Raw genomic sequence first — 20,820 nt, 5'->3', positions numbered from 1 at the left:
GATCGAATTAGTAGACAAACTCATTAAAACAGTTATTATAACTGTATTCCATACGTTCAAGAAGCTAGACGAAAGAGCACAAGTTAACTGGAAACAAAAATGGTAAAAATATAGGCAAATCATAGTTCTTTAAAGCATGCGTGAAGGTTGAAAGCAAAATATATAACACTGTATGATGGGGATCTCAACATAGGTAGAGGTAATATATAAAACTATAGTATAAGGGGGAAGGAGAGAGGGATCCATATGGTCGTAAGGTTTCTACATTTTCATCGAAGTAGGAAAACACTGATTCTAAATAAAATGTGAAAACTTAAGCATGCATTTTGCAATCCCTACAGCAACTACTAAAAGATAAGTCAACTGTTTAGAACATACCATAGCACTGACCTGATGAAGGAAATACTACCTCTGCTGCAACAAAAAAGCTAATAAAATATCATAAAACTACCATCACCACAATTATTGCTCTAGGACAGGGGGTGAGCAAACTATGGCCCGTGGGCCAAATTTTTGTAAATAAAGTTTTACTGGAAAACTGCCATGCTCATTCATTTATGTATTGTATATGCTGGTTTTCATGCTACAATGGCAGACTTGAATAGTTGCAACAGAGACCACATGGCCCTCAAAGCCACAAATATTTACTATCTGGCATTCTATAGAAAAAGTTTATTCAAATATCTTTGATATCGCTTATATGTGGAATGTAAAAAAATGATAAAAACGAACTTATTTACAAAACAGAAACAGACTCAGAGATTTAGAAAATAAACTTATGGTTACCAAAGGGGAAAGGTGGTGGGGAGGGATAAAACGGGGGTTTGGGATTGACATATACACATTACTGTACTTAGAATAGATGGCCAACGGGGACCTACAACATAGTGTGGGGAACTCTACTCAGTATTCTGTAGTAACTTCAATGGGAAAAGAATTTGAAAAAGAATAGATACATGTACATGTATAACTGAATCACTTTGCTGTACACTTGAAACTAACACAACACTGTAAATCAACTATGCTCTAATATAAAATAAAAATTTTAAAAAAGGAAAAAGTATGTTACCTCCTGCTCAATTACCATACAGCCTCAACAAAACAAAAGCCCCATGATCTGTTCCTCAACACCCATGAAGGGAGGGCTTCATACAGGGACCACTGTAAATGCTACTGCAGAGAAACAAAACTCTACAACTGTGTGTGCCATGAGAAGCATGGTGTCCACCTCATTTCCACTTAAGAAACCTCTCAGGGAGGTTATCTTCACGGCAAAACCTAGGACACATATGGAATCCAAGCTATAAGAGAAAATGAGAAATGACTTTAGCTTTCAAATCCCCAGCATGCAGTAAGGCACGCTATAGAGGGTTGGAATGGAAGTGAGTGGGCAATTCGTACTATCTGTCAAACCGTCCACCCTGGTGGTCATTCAAAATAAGGAATCCACAATCAAGCCAACAGAAGGGGGACCAGGAGAAGGTTTAAAGCGGAGAATAAAAGGCACGTTACTTCTATTATTTAATTTTTCTTGAGATATAACTCACATACCATAAAATTCACCCTTTTAAAGTGTATGATTTGGTGATTTTTAGTAATGTTCACAAAGTTCTGCAACCATCACTACTATCTAATTCCAGAATATTTTATCACCCCAAAGATAAACCCCATACCCATTAACAGTCACTCCCTATTTGCCTCTCCTTCCAACCCCTGGCAACCGCTAATCTACATTCTGCCTCTACGGATTTGCCTACTGTGTACCCTTCATATAAAGAGACTCATGCAATATGTGGCATTTTGATTTGCAGCAACATGGATGGACCTAGAGATTATCACACTAAATGAAGCAAGTCAGACAGAGAAAGACAAATACCATATGATATCACTTACAAGTGGAATCTAAATTACAACACAAATGAACTTATCTACGAAACAGAAGCAGACTCACAGACATAGAGAACAAACTTATGGTTATCAAAGTGGAAAGGTGGTGGGGAGGGATAAATTAGGAGTTTGAGATTAGTAGATACAAACTATTACATATAAAATAGATAAACAACAAGGTCCTACTGTATAGCACAGGAAACTATAATATCCTATAATAAACCATAATGGCAAAGAATATGAAAAAGGATATATATATTCTTTTTACGTATATAACTCAATCACTTTGCTGTATACCAGACACTAACACAACACTGTAAATCAACTATACTTCAATTTAAAAAAATACGTGGCAGCTTGTGTCTGACTCCTTTTACTTAGCATAATGTTGCAAGGTTCATCCATATTGTAGCCTGTTTGTCAATACTTCATTCCTTTTATGGATATGTATAGACACACCATATTTTGTTTATCTGTTCTTTGATTGATGGATATTTGGGGTGGTTCCACTTTGGGGCTGCTATAAATAATGGTGCTATGAACATTTGTGTACAAGTTTTTGCATGGACATTTCAATTCTCTTGGGTATATGTGTAGAAGTGGAATTGCTAGGTCACGTGGTAACTCTCTGTTTAACTTTTTGAGGAACTGCCAAATTGTTTTCCAAAGGAGCTGCACCACTTTACAATCTTAACAGCTTTGTACAAGGGTTCTAATTTCTCCACATTATTGCAAAATTTGTTATCTTTTGCTTTTTCTTTCCTATTACCAACCTAGTGTGTATGAATGGTATCTCAATATGGTTTTGACTTGTATTTCCCTAATGACTAACGGTGTTGAACATTTTTTCACGTGTTTGTTGGCCATTTGTATATCCTATTTAGAGAAAGATCTATTCAAAGACTTCACCCATTTAAAAAATTGGGTTATTTGATTTTTATTGGTGAGTTGTAAGAGCTCTTTACATATTCTGCTTACTGGTCCATTATCAGATAAATGATTTGTAAATATTTTGTCCTATTTTGTGAGTTGTCTTTTCACTTTCTTGATAGTGTCCTTTGAAGCACAAAAGTTCTTAGTTTGATGAAGTCAAAATTATCTACTTTTTTCTTTCATCACTTATGTTTTTGCTATCATAGCTAAGAAACTATTGTCTAATTCAAGAATATGAAGATTTATTTATGTGTATACTTTCTTCTAAGAGTTGTATAGTTTTAGCTTTTGCATTCAGGTTTTTGGTCCATTTTTAGGTTAAATTTGGCATATGATGTGAGGTAGTGGTCCAACTTCATTCTTTTGCATATGGATATCTAGTTGTCCCATCACCATTTATTGGAAAGGCTATTCATACCTTATCGAATTGTCTTGGCACCCTTGCAGAAAATCAATGGATCATAAATGTAAAGGTTTATTTTTGGAATCTCAGTTCTACTCCATTGATCTATATGTCTATACTCATACCAGTACCACACCATCTTGATTACTGTTGCTCTGAAGTATAAGTTTGCAACTGGAAAGTGTGAGTCTTCCAACTTTGTTTTCCTTTTTCAACATTGTTTTAGCTGTTCTGGTTTTTTTTTTTTTTTTTTTTTTTGCTGTATGCGGGCCTCTCACTGTTGTGGCCTCTCCCGTTGTGGAGCACAGGCTCCGGACGCGCAGGCTCAGTGGCCATGGCTCACGGGCCCAGCCGCTCCGCGGCATGTGGGATCTTCCCGGACCGGGGCACGAACCTGTGTCACCTGCATCGGCAGGCGGACTCTCAACCACTGCACCACCAGGGAAGCCCTGTTCTGGGTATTTTGAGTTTCCATGTGAATTTTAGGAGAAGCTTGTCAATTTTAGCTTTAAAAACAAAGCAGCTAAGATTTTTATAGGGACTGTGCTCAATCTATAGATCAATGTTGTAATCTTAACATTAAGTCTTTCAATCCATGAACATGAGATGCCATTCCATTTATTTAAGTCTTCTTTAACTTCTTTCAGTGATGTTTTGTACTTCCTAGGGTACAAGTCTTACACATCTTTCGTTCAATTTACTCCTAAGCATTTTATTCTTTTTATTTCTTTTGTAAATGGAATTATTTTACTTTATTTTATTTTTGGATTCTTCATTGCTAGTATATAGAAATACAATTGATTTTTTAATATTGATCTTGTGTCCTGCAATTTTGCTGACCTGTTGATTAGCCCTAATTGTGTGTGTGTGTGTGTGTGTGTGTGTGTGTGTGTGTGTGTGTCTGTGAGAATTCCTCAGGATTTTCTACATACAAGATCATGTCATCTGCAAACAGAGGTAGTTTTACTTCTTCTTTTCCAATCTAGATACCTTTTATTTCTTTTACTTGCCTGACGGCCCTGGCAATAACGTCCAGTTAACTGTTGAATAGAAGTAGCAAGAAGGGGACACCCATCTTGTTCCTGTTCTTAGGGAGAAAGCTTTCAGTCACAAGTATGGTGTTAGCTGTGGGCTTTTCATAGATGCCCTATACCAAGTTAAGGAAGTTCCCTTCTATTCCTAGTTTGTTGAGTGTTTTTTTTTTTTATAATGAAAAGGTCTTGAATTTTGTCAAATGCTTTTTCTTTGTCTATTGAAGTGATTATGGGGTTCTTCTTCCTTATTAATGTGATGTATTACATTGATTGATTTTCATACATTGACACCATCTTGCATACGTGGGATAAATATCACTTGGTCATAGTGTTAAATCCTGTTTATATTTGGATTTGGTTTCCCAGTGTTTTGGAGAGTATTTATGCATCTATAATCATAATGGATATTGGTCTATAGTTTCTTTTCTTGTAACGTCTTTGGTTTTGGTATGAGGGTAATACTGACCACATGGAATGAGTTGTTAAGAATTCCCTCCTTTATATTTTTTGGAAGAGTTTGCAACAGCTTGGTGTTACTTCTTCCTTAAACACTTAGTAGAATTCATGAGCAAAGTCATCTGGTCACGGGACTTACATTGTGGGAAGTTTTTTGATTCCTGATTCAATGTCTTTACTTATATTTAGATTCTCTATTCCTGCTTGAAACAGCCTCAGTACTTGTATCTTTCTGGCCTTTACAGATTCCAATTTGTTGGCATATAATTGTTCATATTATTCCCTTCTAATCCTTGTTATTTTCACAGGGTCAGTAGTAATGTCCTCACATTCATTACTCACTTTAGTAATTTGAGTCTTCTCTTTTTTTCTTGCTCAATCTAGATAAAGGTTGGTCAATTCTGTCGATCTTTTCAAAGACCCAGCTTTTGGTTTCATTGATATTTCTCTATTGTTTTTCTATTTCATTAATTTCCACTCTAATCTTTGTCATTTCCTCCCTTCTGCTTGCTTTGTGTTTAGTTAGTTCTTCCTTTTCTAATTTCTTAAGGTAGAAAATTAGGTTATTTATTTGAGATGATTCTTTTTTTAATATAGGCATTTATACCTATAAAATTCTCTGTAAGCACAGCTTGAGTTGCATTCCAGAAGTTTTGTCTATATCTGCCTTCAATCCAGTCAGCTTTTGTTTCATGATTTTGGGGAGCCTGTTGTTACATGCACATATATTTATAATTGTTCTATTTTCCTGATGAATTGACTCTTTTATCATTAGAAAACATCCTTCTTTGTCTGTAGTACCAATGTTTGTAATAAAGTGTATTTTCTCTGATATTAGTATAGACACTCTAACGCTTTTAGCTTACATTTTCATGTTATCTTTTTCTTTTACTTTCAGCCAATTTGTGTCTTTGGATCTAAAGTGTGCCTCTTGAAATAAAAGCAAAAATAAACAAATGGGACCTAATTAAACTTAAAAGCTTTTGCACAGTAAAGGAAACTATAAACAAAACAAAAAGACAACCTACTGAATGGGAGAAAATATTTGCAAAGGATATGATCGATAAGCAAAATATATAAGCAGCTCATGCAACTCAACATCCAAAAAAAAAAAAACCCAAATAAAACATGGGCAGAAGATCTGAATAGACATTCTTTGAAAGAAGACATACAGATGGCCAACAGGCACATGAAAAGAGGCTCAGCATCGTTCATCATCAGAGAAATGCAAATTAAAACTACAATGAGATATCACCTCACATCTGTCAAAATGGCTATCATCAAAAAGACCACAAATTACAAATGTTGACATGGATGTGGAGAAAAGGGAAGCCTCCTACCCTGTCGGTGGAATGTAAATTGGTGCATCCACACTGGAAAACGGTATGGAGATTTCTCAAAAAACTAAAAACAGAACTACCATATGTCCCAGCAAATCCACTCCTGGGTATTTTTCCAAGAAAAAACAAAAATAATAATTCAAAAAGATACATGCACCCCAATGTTCATAGCAGTGAGTGTCCATAAAGAGATGAATGAATAGCTGTGTTCCTTCTCCATAAATACAGCCCATTCTGAACTCTCCACAGACTGGCCTGTAACTTGCAACACTGAGCCTTCCAGAATTGCAGTTCCTCTGCTATTCCCCAGTAAACTCAAGTTCAGAAACCCCATCAAGGCTCTGGCCTAGAGTTTCCTCTGACTCCTGTCTTTGCCACCTGAGCAAACCCTGGACCATCCTCTGTGGCCCTGCATGGCATGCAGTAACTCCCCTCTGGGATCTCTGTGTGGCTGACAGGGTCTTGCTGTTCCGGTCGGGTGTCATGCGTGAGCCTCTGATGTGGGAGAGCCAAGTTCAGGACACTGGACCAACAGAGACCTCCTGGCCCCAAGTAATATCAATCGGTGAGAGATCTCCCAGAGACCGCCATCTCAACGCCAAGACCCAGCTCCACTCAATGACCAGCAAGCTCCAGTGCTGGATGCCCCATGCCAAACAACTACCAGGACAGGAACACAACCCCACCCAGTAGCAGAGAGGTTGTCTAAAATCATAATAAGTTCACAGACACCAAAAACACCACCGGATGCAGTCATGCCCAAGAGAAAGAAAAGATGCAGCCTCATCCACCAGAACACAGGCACCAGACCCCTCCACCAGGAAGCCCACACAACCCACTGAACCAACCTTACCCACTGGCAGCAGACACCAAAAACAATGGGAACTATGAACCTGCAGCCTGCGAAAAGGAAACCCCAAACACAGTAAGTTAAGCAAAATGAGAAGACAGAGAAACACACAGCAGATGAAAGAGCAAAGTACAAACCCACCACACCAAACAAATGAGGAAGACATACGCAGTCTACCTGAAAAAGAATTCAGAGTAATGATAGTAAAGATGATCCAAAATCTTGGAAAGAGAATGGAGAAAATAAAAGAAACATTTAACAAGGACACAGAAGAACTAAAGAGCAAACAAACAATGATGAACAACACAATAAATGAAACTAAAAATTCCCTAGAAGGAATCAATAGCAGAATAACTGAGGCAGAAAAATGGAGAAGTGACCTGGCAGATAAAATACTGTAAATAACTACCGCAGAGCAGAATAAAGCAAAAAGAATGAAAAGAATTGAGGACACTCTCAGACATATCTGGGACAACATTAAAAGCACCAACATTCGAATTACAGGGGTCCCAGAAGAAGAAGAGAAAAAAAAGGGGGACTGAGAAAATATTTGAAGAGATTATAGTTGAAAACTTCCCTAAGATGGGAAAGGAAATAGGCAATCAAGTCCAGGAAGCACAGAGAGTCCCATACAGGATAAACCCAAGGAGAAACACGCCAAGACACATATTAATCAAACTATCAAAAGTTATTAAATACAAAGAAAAAATATTAAAAGCAGCAAGGGAAAAGCAACAAATAACATACAAGGGAATCCTCATAAGGTTAACAGCTGATCTTTCAGCAGAAATTCTGCAAGCCAGAAGGGACTGGCAGGACATATTTAAAGTGATGAAGGAGAAAAACCTACAACCAAGATTACTGTACCCAGCAAGGATCTCATTCAGATTCTACGGAGACATTAAAACCTTTACAGACAAGCAAAAGCTAAGAGAATTCAGCACCACCAAACCAGCTTTACAACAAATGCTAAAGGAACTTCTCTAGGCAGGAAACACAAGAGAAGGAAAAGACTTACAATAACAAACCAAAAACAATTAAGAAAATCGTAATAGGAACATACATACCAAGAATTACCTTAAATGTAAATGGATTAAATGCTCCAACCAAAAGACATAGACTGGCTGAATGGATACAAAAACAAGACCTGTATATATGCTGTCTACAAGAGACCCACTTCAGACCTAGGGACACATACAGACTGAAAGTGAGGGGATGGAAAAAGATATTCCGTGCAAATGGAAATCAAAAGAAACCTGGAGTAGCAATACACATATCAGACAAAATAGATTTTAAAATAAAGAATGTTACAGAGACAAGGAAGGACACTACATAATGATCAAGGGACCAACCCAAGAAGAAGATACAGCAATAGTAAATATTTATGCACCCAACATAGGAGCACCTGTATACATAAGGCAAACGCTAACAGCCATAAAAGGGGAAACTGACAGTTACACAGTCATAGTAGGGGACTTTAAAACCCCACTTTCACCAATGGACAGATCATGAAAATGAAAATAAACATGGCAACACAAGCTTTAAATGGTACATTAAACAAGATGGACTTAATGGATATTTATAGGACAATCCATCCAAAAACAACAGAATACACTTTCTTCTCAAGTGCTTATGGAACATTCTCCAGGATAGATCATATCTTGGGTCACAAATCAAGCCTTGGCAAATTTAAGAAAATTGAAATCCTATCAAGTAACTTTTCGGACCACAATGCTATGAGACTAGATATCAATTACAGGCAAAAATCTGTAAAAAATGCAAACACATGGAGGCTAAACAATACACCGCTAAAAAACCAAGACATCACTGAAGAAATCAAAGAGGAACTCAAAAAATACCTAGAAACAAATGCCAATGAAAATACGCTGATGCAAAACCTATGGGATTCAGCATCAGCAGTTCTACAAGAGAACTTTATAGCAATACAACCCTACCTCAAGAAACAAGAAATATCTCAAATAAACAACCTAACCTTACACCTAAAACAATTAGAGAAAGAAGAACAAAAAAACCCCAAAGTTAGCAGAAGGAAAGAAATCATAAAAATCAGATAGAAATAAATGAAAAAGAAATGAAGGAAACAATAGCAGAGATCAATAAAACTAAAAGATGGTTCTTTGGGAAGATAAACAAAATTGATCAACCATTAGCCAGACTCATCAAGAAAAATAGGGAGAAGACTCAAGTCAACAGAATTAGAAATGAAAAAGGAGAACTAACAACTGACACTGCAGAAATACAAAGGATCAGGAGACATTACTACAAGTAACTATATGCCAATAAAATGGACAACCTGGAAGAAACGTACAAATTCTTAGAAAAGCAACATCTTCCGAGACTGAACTAGGAAGAAACAGAAAATATGAACTTACCAATCACAAGCACTGAAGTTGAAACTGTGATTAAAAATCTTCCAACAAACAAAAGCGCAGGACCAGATGGCTTCACAGGCGAATTCAATCAAACGTTTAGAAAAGAGCTAACACCTATCCTTCTCAAAGTCTTCCAAAATAGAGGAGACGGAGGGACACTCCCAAACTCATTCTACGAGGCCACCATCACCCTGATACCAAAACCAGACAAAGATGTCACAAAGAGAGAAAACTACAGGCCAATAACACTGATGAACATAGAGGCAAAAAACCTCAACAAAATACTAGCAAACAGAATCCAACAGCACATTAAAAGGATCATACACCATGATCAAGTGGGGTTTATCCCAGGAATGCAAGGATTCTTCAATATACACAAATCAATCAATGTGAAAAACCATATAAACAAACTGAAGGATAAAAATCATATGATCATCTCAATAGATGCAGAAAAAGCTTTTGACCAAATTCAACACCCATTTATGATAACACCCCTCCAGAAATTAGGCATAGAGAGAACTTTCCTCAACATAATAAAGGGCATATATGACAAACCCACAGCCAACAAACTTCTCAATGGTGAGAAACTGAAACCATTTCCACTAACATCAGGAATAAGACAAGGTTGCCCACTGTCACCACTATTATTCAACATAGTTTTGGAAGTTTTAGCCACAGCAATCAGAGAAGGAAAAGAAATAAAAGGAATCCAAATCAGAAAAGAAGAAGTAAAACTGTCACTGCTTGCAGACGACATGACACTAGACATAGAGAATCCTAAAGATGCTACCATAAAACTACTAGAGCTAATCAATGAATTTCGTAAAGTCGTAGGATACAAAATTAATGCACAGAAATCTCTTGCATTCCTGTACACTAATGATGAAAAATCTGAAAGAGAAATTAAGGAAACACTCCCCTTTACCAGTGCAACGAAAAGAATAAAATACCTAGGAATAAACCTACCTAAGGAGACAAAAGACCTATATGCAGAAAACTATTAGATATTGATGAAAGACATTAAAGACAATACAAACAGATGGAGAGATATACCATGTTCTCGGATTGGAAGAATCAACATTGTGAAAATGACTCTACTACCCAAAGCAATCTACAGATTCAATGCAGTCCCTATCAAACTACCAGTGGCATTTTTCACAGAACTAGAACAAAAAACTTCACAATTTGTATGGAAACACAAAAGACCCCGAATAGCCAAAGTAATCTTGAGAAAGAAAAACAGAGCTGGAGGAATCAGGCTCCTGGACTTCAGACTATATGACAAAACTACAGTAATCAAGACAGTATGGTCTGGCACAAAAACAGAAATATAGATCAATGGAACAGGATAGAAAGCCCAGAGATAAACCCATGCACATATGGTCACCTTATCTTTGATAAAGGAGGCAAGAATATACAGTGGAGAAAAGACAGCCTCTTCAATAAGTGGTGCTGGGAAAACTGGACAGCTACATGTAAAAGAATGAAATTAGAACACTCCCTAATACCATATACAAAAATAAACTCAAAATGGATTAAAGACCTAAATGTAAGCCCAGACATTATAAAACTCTTAGAGAAAACATAGACATAAAATTCTATGACATAAATCATAGCAAGATCCTTTTTGACCCACCTCCTAGAGAAATGCAAATAAAAACAAAAATAAACAAATGGGACCTAATGAAACTTAAAAGCTTTTGCAGAGCAAAGGAAACCATAAACAAGACAAAAAGAGAACCCTCAGGATGGGAGAAAGTATTTGCAAACGAAGTAACTGATAAAGGATTAATCTCCAAAGTATACAAGAATCTCATGCAGCTCAATATCAAAAAAAAACAAAAAAAAAAAACCAATCCAAAAATGGGCAGAAGACCTAAACAGACATTTCCCCAAAGAAGATATACAGATTGCCAACAAACACATGAAAGGATGCTCAACATCACTAAACATTAGCAAAATGCAAATCAAAACTACAATGAGGTATCACCTCATACTAGTCAGAATGGCCATCATCAAAAAATCTACAAGCAATAAATGCTGGAGAGGGTGTGGAGTAAAGGGAACCCTCTTGCACTGTTGGTGGGAATGTAAATTGATACAACCACTACGGAGGTTCCTTAAAAAACTAAAAAATAGAATTACCATACGACCCAGCAATCCCACTACTGGGCATGTACCCTGAGAAAACCAAAATTCAAAAAGAATCATGTATCACAATGTTCACTGCAGCACCTTTCACAATAGCCAGGACATAGAATCAACCTAAGTGTCGATCGACAGATGAATGGATAAAGAAGATGTGGCATATATATACAATGGAATATTACTCAGCCATAAAAAGTAACGAAATTAAATTATTTGTAGTGAGCTGGATGGACCTAGAGTCTGTCATACAGAGTGAAGTCAGTCAGAAAGAGAAAAATAAATACCATATGCTAACACATATATATGGAATTTAAGAAAAAAAAAAAAAGGTCATGAAGAACCTAGGGGTAAGACAGGAATAAAGACCCAGACCTACTAGAAAACGGACTTGAGGATATGGGGAGGGGGAAGGGTAAGCTGGGACAAAGTGAGAGAGTGGCATGGAGATGTATACACTACCAAATGTAAAATAGATAGCTAGTGGGAAGCAGCCACATAGCCCAGGGAGATCAGCTCGGTGCTTTGTGACCACAAAGCAAAGGAGTGGGATAGGGAGGGTGGGAGGGAGATGCAAGAGGGAGGGGATATGGGGATATATGTATAGGTATAGCTGATTCACTTTGTTATACAGCAGAAACTAACACACCATCGTAAAGCAATTATACTCCAATAAAGATGTTAAAAAATTTTTTTAAGTTTAAAAAAAAGAAGAGATGAATGAATAAAGAGCATGTGGTGTATATATACAATGGAATACTACTCAGCCATAAAAAAGAATGAAATTTTGCCATTTGCAACAACATGGATGGGCTTGGAGGATATTGTGTTAAGTGAAATAAGTCAGACAAAGACAAATACTATATAATATCACTTATATATGGAACCAATACAATAAAACGAACTAGTGAACTTAACAAAAAAGAGGCAGACATATATAGAGAACAAATAGTGGTTACCAGTGGGGAGAGGGAAGAGGGGAGGGACAAGATAGGGGTAGGGGATTAATAGGTGTAAACTACTAAGGAGTATAAGATAAATAAGTTACAAGGATATATTGTACAGCACAGGGAATATAGGCAATATTTTATAATAACTATAAATGGAATATACCCTCCAAAAATTGTGAACCACTATGTTGTACACCTGAAACTTAAATAATATTGTAAATGAACTATACCTCAATAAAAAAAGAAAAAATACATATGTGAAATGGAAAACCCAGCTTTGCAGATTGATAAGGTGATAGATGGCAATACCAGGTGTTAAATCAACTGAAAGTTGTTGACTCAGATAAACATGACACACACACAAAAATATATTCTGCTCTATTCGAAATCCTGTTGTCTCCACTAAATAGCTGTGATCTTGCACAAGTTGCTAGAATTGGGAAAAGTAGTGATATCAATTATAGCATCAGTAAAATTATTAGTTTACTAATAATGTTTAATAAAAATATTTGCCTCAAAAAGATGAAGTGTGCCTATTGTAGACAGCATATCATGGATCATTTTTCAAATATCCATTCTGCCAATCTCTGCCTTTTGACTGTTTAATCCACTTATATTTTATAATATAGGATCTACATCTACCATTTTGTTACTTGTTTTCTAAATACATGAACTATGTCATTTTTGTTCCTATATTCCTCCATTACTGCCTTCTCTTGTGTTAAATACATATATTTAGTGTACCATTTTAATTCTCTTTTTACTTCTTTTATTATATTTTTTAGCTATTTTCTTAGCAACTGCCCTGGGGATTATAATTAACATCTTAACTTCCAATTGCCAAAGATAAAACAATTTGAACAACAAAATAACTAATGATAGCATTGGATTTTAACCCAATAAATAATATCCATGAGTCCATACTGAAATAAATAAATGATTGATTTGCATTTCGCTAATAATTAGTGATGTGGAGCATCTTTTCATGTGTTTGTTGGCCATCTGTATGTCTTCTTTGGAGAAATGTCTATTTAGTTCTTCTGCCCATTTTTGGATTGGGTTGTTTGTTTTTTTGACATTGACATTTGTATATTTGGGAGATTACGCCCTTGTCAGTTGCCTCATTTGCAAATATTTTCTCCCATTCTGAGGGTTGTCTTTTCGTCTTGTTTATGGTTTCCTTTGCTGTGCAAAAGCTTTTAAGTTTCATTAGGTCCCATTTGCTTATTTTTGTCTTTATTTTCATTACTCTAGTAGGTGGGTCAAAAAAGATACTGCTGCGATTTATGTCAAGGAGTGTTCTATGTTTTCCTCTAAGAGTTTTATAGTGTCTGGGCTTACACTTAGGTCTTTAATCCAGTTTGAGTTTATTTTTGTATACGGTGTTAGGGAGTGTTCTAATTTCATTCTTTTACGTGTAGCTGTCCAGTTTTCCCAGCACCACTTATTGAAGAGGCTGTCTTTTCTCCACTGTATATTCTTGCCTCCTTTATCAAAGATAAGGTGACCATATGTGCGTGGGTTTATCTCTGGGCTTTCTATCCTGTACCAATGATCTATATTTCTGTTTTTTTGTGCCAGTACCATACTGTCTTGATTACTGTAGCTTTGCAGTATAGTCTGAAGTCTGGGAGCCTGATTCCTCCAGCTCCGTTTTTCTTTCTCAAGATTGCTTTGGCTATTCGGGGTCTTAACACAACATTGTCAATCAACTATACTCCAATAAAAGTTAATTTAAAAAAATGAATAAAGGGAGAAAAAAATGATTGAATAATAAATGGGGATGAAGAAGCAAATATCGCATACAGAAGAATTTCAATTAATTTCATATGCAGAAAGAACGAGAGAAAGAGAAAATCACCCTTAGAACACCACAGCAATACCTGCTGCAGGCAAGATTCATTGATGTGTATGCATATGTCAAATCCATCCAATTGTACATTTTACATATGTGCAGTTTCTTGTATGTCAATTATACCTTAATATCACTGGAAAATGTATTAATCTAATACATGCTATTCTCCAGTGAAAAGTTAATTTGGTGCCTCACTCAACTAGAGAAGGTAACCTTCTGTAGGCAGAGGAAGTGTTCCAATACCTATAGCTCAGGTACCAGAGCATATCCAGGCTCTTTTGGTGGTCTGCCCTCATGCCCACACCCTTACCACTTCCAACAGCCAGCAACTGTGTTTGCCTGATGGATTTCTCTAGCTACTGAAGCCTAGTTTGCCTGCCATATGTCAGGCCAGAAGTGCCAGGAAATTAATGGCCCCAGAGGAACTGCCTTCAACCAGTGACTGCTGGGAACCGATTGGTATATAAATATCCCAGCTTCCTCATCCCTTGGGTGGAGTAACTGAAATGCGTGTTCCACACCATTTTCCAGAGTTCCACAACAAGATTATGCTCTCCAATTGCCTACAGAAGTACCTGATAATGTATCTTTTATTGGCTGCCTTCCCATACTTGTCTCACTTCCTCACTTCCCTACTGGCATTGGCTTTACTTCCAAATAAACTACTTGCACTTGAATCCTTGTCTCAGGACTGGCTTCTGGGGGTACCCAAACTAAGACAAATATGTAGTGGGCACCTTTAGTGAATAATGAGCATCTCTTAGAAATCTTGCTAACGAACATACCCCTCTTGAATAGCAAAGCTACCAAGAACTTCAAGAGCCTAAAATTTGGCCCCTCCCTGTCACGTGCAGGGTGCATGTGCAGAGGCGTCCTGAGCAAGCGCAGTGAGGACCATGTTGCTTTGGAACATCCTGCTCACCGGTACAACAGGGATTGGGAAAACCGCACTAGGCAAAGAACTTCCATCAAGATCAGGACTGAAATATGTTACTGTGGGTGATTTAGTTCGAGAAGTCTGATCACCGTATATCATGGAGTCTGGCAAGATGGCTTCTCCCAAGAGCATGCCGCAAGATACACAGATGATGGCACAAATCCTAAAGGATATGGGGATTACAGAATATGAGCCAAGAGTTATAAATCAGATGTTGGAGTTTGCATTCCGATATGTAACCACAATTCTATATGATGCAAAAATTTATTCAAGTCATGCTAAGAAAACTACAGTTGATGCAGATGATGTGCGACTGGCCATCCAGTGTCGTGCTGCCCAGTCATTTACCTCTCTTCCCCACAAGAGATTTTTTATTAGATATTGCAAGGCAAAGAAATCAAATCCCTTTGCCATTGATGAAGCTATATTCAGGCCCTAGACTGCCACCTGATAGATATTGTTTGACTGCTCCAAATTATAGATTTAAGTAAGTCTTTACCACAAAAAGTACCTACTTCTGCGGGGAGAATAACAGTTCCGCAGTTAAGTGTTGGTTCAGTTACTAGCAGACGAAGTACTCCCCCACTTGGCCCACCAACCCAACAAACCATGTCTGTGTCAACTAAAGGAGGGACTCCAGTCAACCTCAGAGGTTTACAGTACAGATGCCCACTTCAAAATCTCCATCTGTAAAAGCATCAATTCCTGCAACATCAGTAGTTCAGAATGTTCTAATTACTCCTTCATGAAATTAGGTTCAAAATCATTTTCATTACAACTAACATGGTGTCATCACAGATACTGCCAATGAATCATCAAACGCATTGAAAAGAAAATGTGAAGAAGATTATGACGTGACTATGATAATTTGCAATCTAGCTTTGATGCATGTAATACGTATACTTGGTTTTGAATCCATCGCACTGAGATTAAACATGCGTGCTGGCTGTTTCCGAGTTGTGTTTTAAAAAAACAGTATTTAATGAGTAAATATGGTTACCATATTTTTCATCTGAGATGTTGTGTTGGACTTTAATAGGATTAGAAGTGGTTTTTCGTCAGCCTTTAAGTGTAAAAAATAACTTGTAATTCATCAGTTTGGGGAAAAAAAGAAAAAGAACCTAAAATTTGTGGGGTTTTAAAATTTTTATTTAATTTATATATATGTATTTTTTTGGCTGTGTTGTGTCTTCGTTGCTGCGCACGGGCTTTCTCTAGCTGCGGCATGCGGGGATCTACTCTTCATTGCAGTGCTCAGGCTTCTCATTGAGGTGGCTTCTCTTGTTGTGGAGCATGGGCTCTAGGCGCATGGGCTTCAGTAGTTGTGTCACGCGGGCTCAGTAGTTGTGGCTCGCAGGCTCTAGAGCACAGGCTCAGCAGTTGTGGCACACGGGCTCAGCTGCTCCATGGCATGTGGGATCTTCCTGGACCAGGACTCGAACCTGTGTCCCCTGCATTGGCAGGCAGATTCTTAACCACTGCGCCACCAGGGAAGCCCCAAATTTGTGTTTTTTTCAGCCTACAATATGTTTATAATTACTGTCTATAAAACCAGTGTGATTAAAAATAAGCAGTAATATATGCAACTGACTTAGAGTGGATTTGCTCCTCACCGTTTCTGATGGAGAACTCAGGCAATGTTGGCCAACACTCAGTTTATTCTCAGCCTAACAGTATATATTTGTCTATTTGTCAGCAACTCTTCACCCCTGGAGTTTTTGTTTTTGTGATCCCTTACTCATTTGTTTTCATAAGATACATGAGAAGAAAAGACGAAAGCAAGCTCATTGCACAAAACTGCAGCTTTTTAAGGCGATTACTTATCCTAATGAGAGGGGGTGCTGAGCTCAAGGCTTGAACACAGTGGTTTTGACAGTGAACAATTTGCATCACGCATTAACGTGGCAATTACAAGCCTTGAGAAATCTAGATACTGGAAATGAAATGGTTCTGGAAATAGCAGCAGCTGACATGGTTACTTAACACCTCTGAGGGGAGAATGTTGGTAACTGTGAGAGACTGCAAAAATTGCCCCAATTCTTTACCCTTCCCTGTTTCAATATTCTCTTTGCAAAGTAACTTTGCAGTGTTCTGCTGTGCCTTGGGGCTCAGCCATGTGGCTTACTTTAGGACACCCAGACAGAGACGAACAAGACACAAGCAGAGGCTTGAAAAGAGCTTCCATGATTGGACTGGCTCGCTCCTGCCTTCTGCCAACACCACGAGAACATGTGCAGGATGGCCTGCTGGTAGATAAGAGACGTGTGGAGCACAGCCGAGTAACCTCACTCATTTTAGCCAAGGCCATCATGGACCAGCTGACAGTCAGCTAATCGCCAGATAATGTGAGTGAGCTCAGGCAAGACCAGAGATACTGCCCAGTTGAGCCCAGCTTAAATCACCAACCCTCAGACACATTAAATTTTTAGTTAATATTTTAAGCCACTGAGTTTCACCGTGATTTGTTACACAGCATTTTGATGGAGATAGATAATTAATACAGTAAAGATGGAGACTGAGGAGTATATCCTTTCTTGGGCAATAAACCCCAAAATTCACATAAAATGGGTAAATTCAGCATGTCATCCGAATACTCATAAATACCTACGTAAGTGATGGATGGATTCTAAAACACCCAGGTCAGCGGGTGCAAACCGGTGACCCACCATCCATATCCAATCTAGAGATGCGATGCTATGCCATGATGAAACCATGATATCTTGTCTTCTTTTAAGCCAGCAAGAATAATTGAGTCTATTTTAGAGAGCTTACCTCCATTCGTTTAAACTTCTTTCACTGCTACGAATAGGATGTAAAAGCTAAAACCTGGGATCAGGAAAACTTGACTCTGTGTATCACAGGGTTCAGTCAGAGAAACAGAACCATGAGGAGTGACGTAGAGTAGGAATTTATTATAGGGATTTGACCTTGAGCAATTATGGGAAGAAGTGAAACGGTCTCGGTTTGGTTGCTTCTTCTGTGTCTGGTACAGAGCCTGGGATCAGGTAGGCATGAGGTAGGAGAGAATAGGGGCCACTGGAACTGGCAAGGAACAAACTGGAACTTGCATTGATCTCCAAGCCTCCAGCCGCGATGTTTTGGGTGACGAGCAGGAGAAGCTGGTGCTCTTGCCATGAAGCCACACTGACATCTGACCCAGGATTTGGAGAAGCTGAGGAAAGAGATCCCGCGGTAGCTGAATTGTGAACCTGACTGCTGCTCTGGAAACAAGAGCAGGAGATCCAGGAAAATGTGCACTCACTGTTAATAGGGCCTGACCCATGCTGAGTTTCTGAAAGCGAAACATGGCGACTGCGTCACTTCCCCTTTGCAAACCTCCTGCAAATGTCTCCTGTGACCAACTCTAACTAGAAACATACAAGGAAGGGAACTCTGAGAAATGTAGTACCAGCTTTTAGCCAAGTCGACACATCACAAAGCCACCACATCTTGACACTTATTTGAACAAGTGAAAACTTGGCTGGAAATCAGGAGGCCAGCTATTATAACCTAAGCTTTCAATTTTTGGATGAAAACTAGAGAGACAAGAGCCATCCAATTCATACTGTGTGTCTCACGAAGCTTTTGACTGCAAGTGAGTCAAAATGGCTTAAACGTAGGGAGACTTCTTGTCTCACATGAGAAGTTCAAAGGTAGTGTGGTTTCAGAGAAGGCCAATTAATGGCTCAATGATTCCATCAGCATCCTTCCCATCTTCTTGTTCACCATCCTTAGCATGTTGGGTTTGTCCTCAGGTTTGTCTCTTCATGGTCGCAAGGTGTCTGAAGCAGTTACAACCATCACACCCTCACACACTAACATTCAAAAGTGTCTGTTTTTGACTTGTGAGGAAACCTTTCCAAGAAGTCTCCCTAGCAGACCTGTCTTGACATCCCATGGGACGGACTGGCCATATGTCCACCCTAAACCAACCATTGGCAAGGGGAATGGGATTATAAAAAGTGCGCTTCTTAGACTATGATTATCTTCTTGCCACTTTTTCTCTCATTTTGGTTATCTGCTTATGACATATGCTTCAAAGTACAATTATTAGGTCAAAAGGTATGACAGTACTTTTTTATTTTAAAAATGTAAAGCTAAACCAGCCCTGTTATTGTCTTCATTCTTCCTTCCTGAGTTCATCATTGGAGTGTTTATACACTGAGCCAACCAGCGTCTCAATGGTTTAGCCTCCCGTGAATCATATGGCTACCCATTACCTGAACCAAACTGGGTTTCTATCAGCAAAGAACAACAGGAAAGACGGGCGGGCAGTGGCTTTTTGTGTGTCTATCCATTCACCTGGCATTTACTTTACACCTGCAACTGTATCAGGGGCACTAGATATGAACGCTCCACAAATAACATACAGGGAAGGGGGAAGAATCTCTTCTTGGCCCAGAGAAATAAAATGTGAGCATCATGTAAGTTCTGGAGGGAAGCTTTAAAACAGGCAAATGAAATGGCCAACAAACCCGTAAAAAAGATGCTCGAGATATAATTAGTTATTAGGGAGGTGCAAATCAAAACCACAATGAGGTACCACTTTATATGCACTAGGCTTTCCCAGAAAACAGGGTAAATAAGTGTTGGTAAGGTTGTGGAGAAACTGAAACCCTCAAACACTGCCGGAGGGAAGGAAAATGGTACAGTTGCTGTGGAAAACCGTTTGGCGGGCCCTCAAAAAGTGAAACAGAATTATCATGACCTAGCAACTCTACTCCTAAGCATGTACCCCCCTGCCACCAAATACAAATACTTGTCCACACAAAAACTCATTCACAAATAATTCATATCAGCAGTATTGATAATATGAAAAATATGGAAACAACCCAAATGTCCATCAATGAAGGACTAGATAAACAAATTGTGGTCTACCAGGTATACAATGGAACATTACTCAGCCATAGAAAAGAACGAAGTCCTGATACATGCTACAGTACAGATGAACCTTGAAAACATGGTGTTAAGTGAAAGAAAGGTCGCATACTGTATGATTCCATCTACATGAAATGTCCAGAATAGGCAAATCCACGGAGGCAGAAAGCAGCTGAGTGGTTGCCTGGGGTTGGGGGAGGGGGAATGGGCTATGACCGCTCAATTAAACCCCATTTAAAGTATGGGGTTTCCTTTTGGGGTGACGAGGATGTTTTGTAACTAGATAAAGGTGGTGGTTGGAGAACATTGTGAATGTACTGCCACTGAATTCTTCACTTTAAAATGGTGAATTTTATGTTATGTGAACTTCATGTCAATTTTTTTAAAATCTAAAAAGTAATAGACACATGAGAGAAAATAGCTTTTCCCACCTTATTGTTAAGAATAAAGTGGTTGGGACTGCTAAAGCCACCCTGTGGTCAGGAAGAGACAAGTCTGAGGAATTACAACCTTCTAAAGACGGCAGAGCAAAAAGATGGAAGGAACCTGAGTTGTGGATAGGTTGTCAAGCCACTTAATCTGCCACAAAACCACTCTTGCTTAGGACTTTTTATTTTGTAAGATAATAAATTCCACTATTAAGATGTCCTAGGGGTGGGATATTTGCCAAATGCTTTCATTTTTTTCTCTTTTATTTATATTTGCTGCCTGGAAGCTGGCAGGCTTCTGGAGGTTTCCCTGAATGATTCCAGATACTCC

At 38.3% G+C, this 20,820-nt stretch overlaps 1 pseudogene; it reads left to right on the top strand.

Moving 5' to 3' along the window:
• Positions 1-15,280: 15,280 nt before the first annotated feature.
• Positions 15,281-16,096, top strand: LOC136142784 (transcription initiation factor TFIID subunit 9-like; annotated as a pseudogene).
• The last annotated feature ends 4,724 nt before the right edge of the window (positions 16,097-20,820 follow it).

Source organism: Phocoena phocoena, chromosome X (genome assembly GCF_963924675.1).
Source record: "Phocoena phocoena chromosome X, mPhoPho1.1, whole genome shotgun sequence".
NCBI classification, from domain to species: domain Eukaryota; kingdom Metazoa; phylum Chordata; class Mammalia; order Artiodactyla; family Phocoenidae; genus Phocoena; species Phocoena phocoena.
Note: the sequence above shows the minus strand (reverse complement) of the source record. Positions and strands in the feature narration are given on the sequence as shown.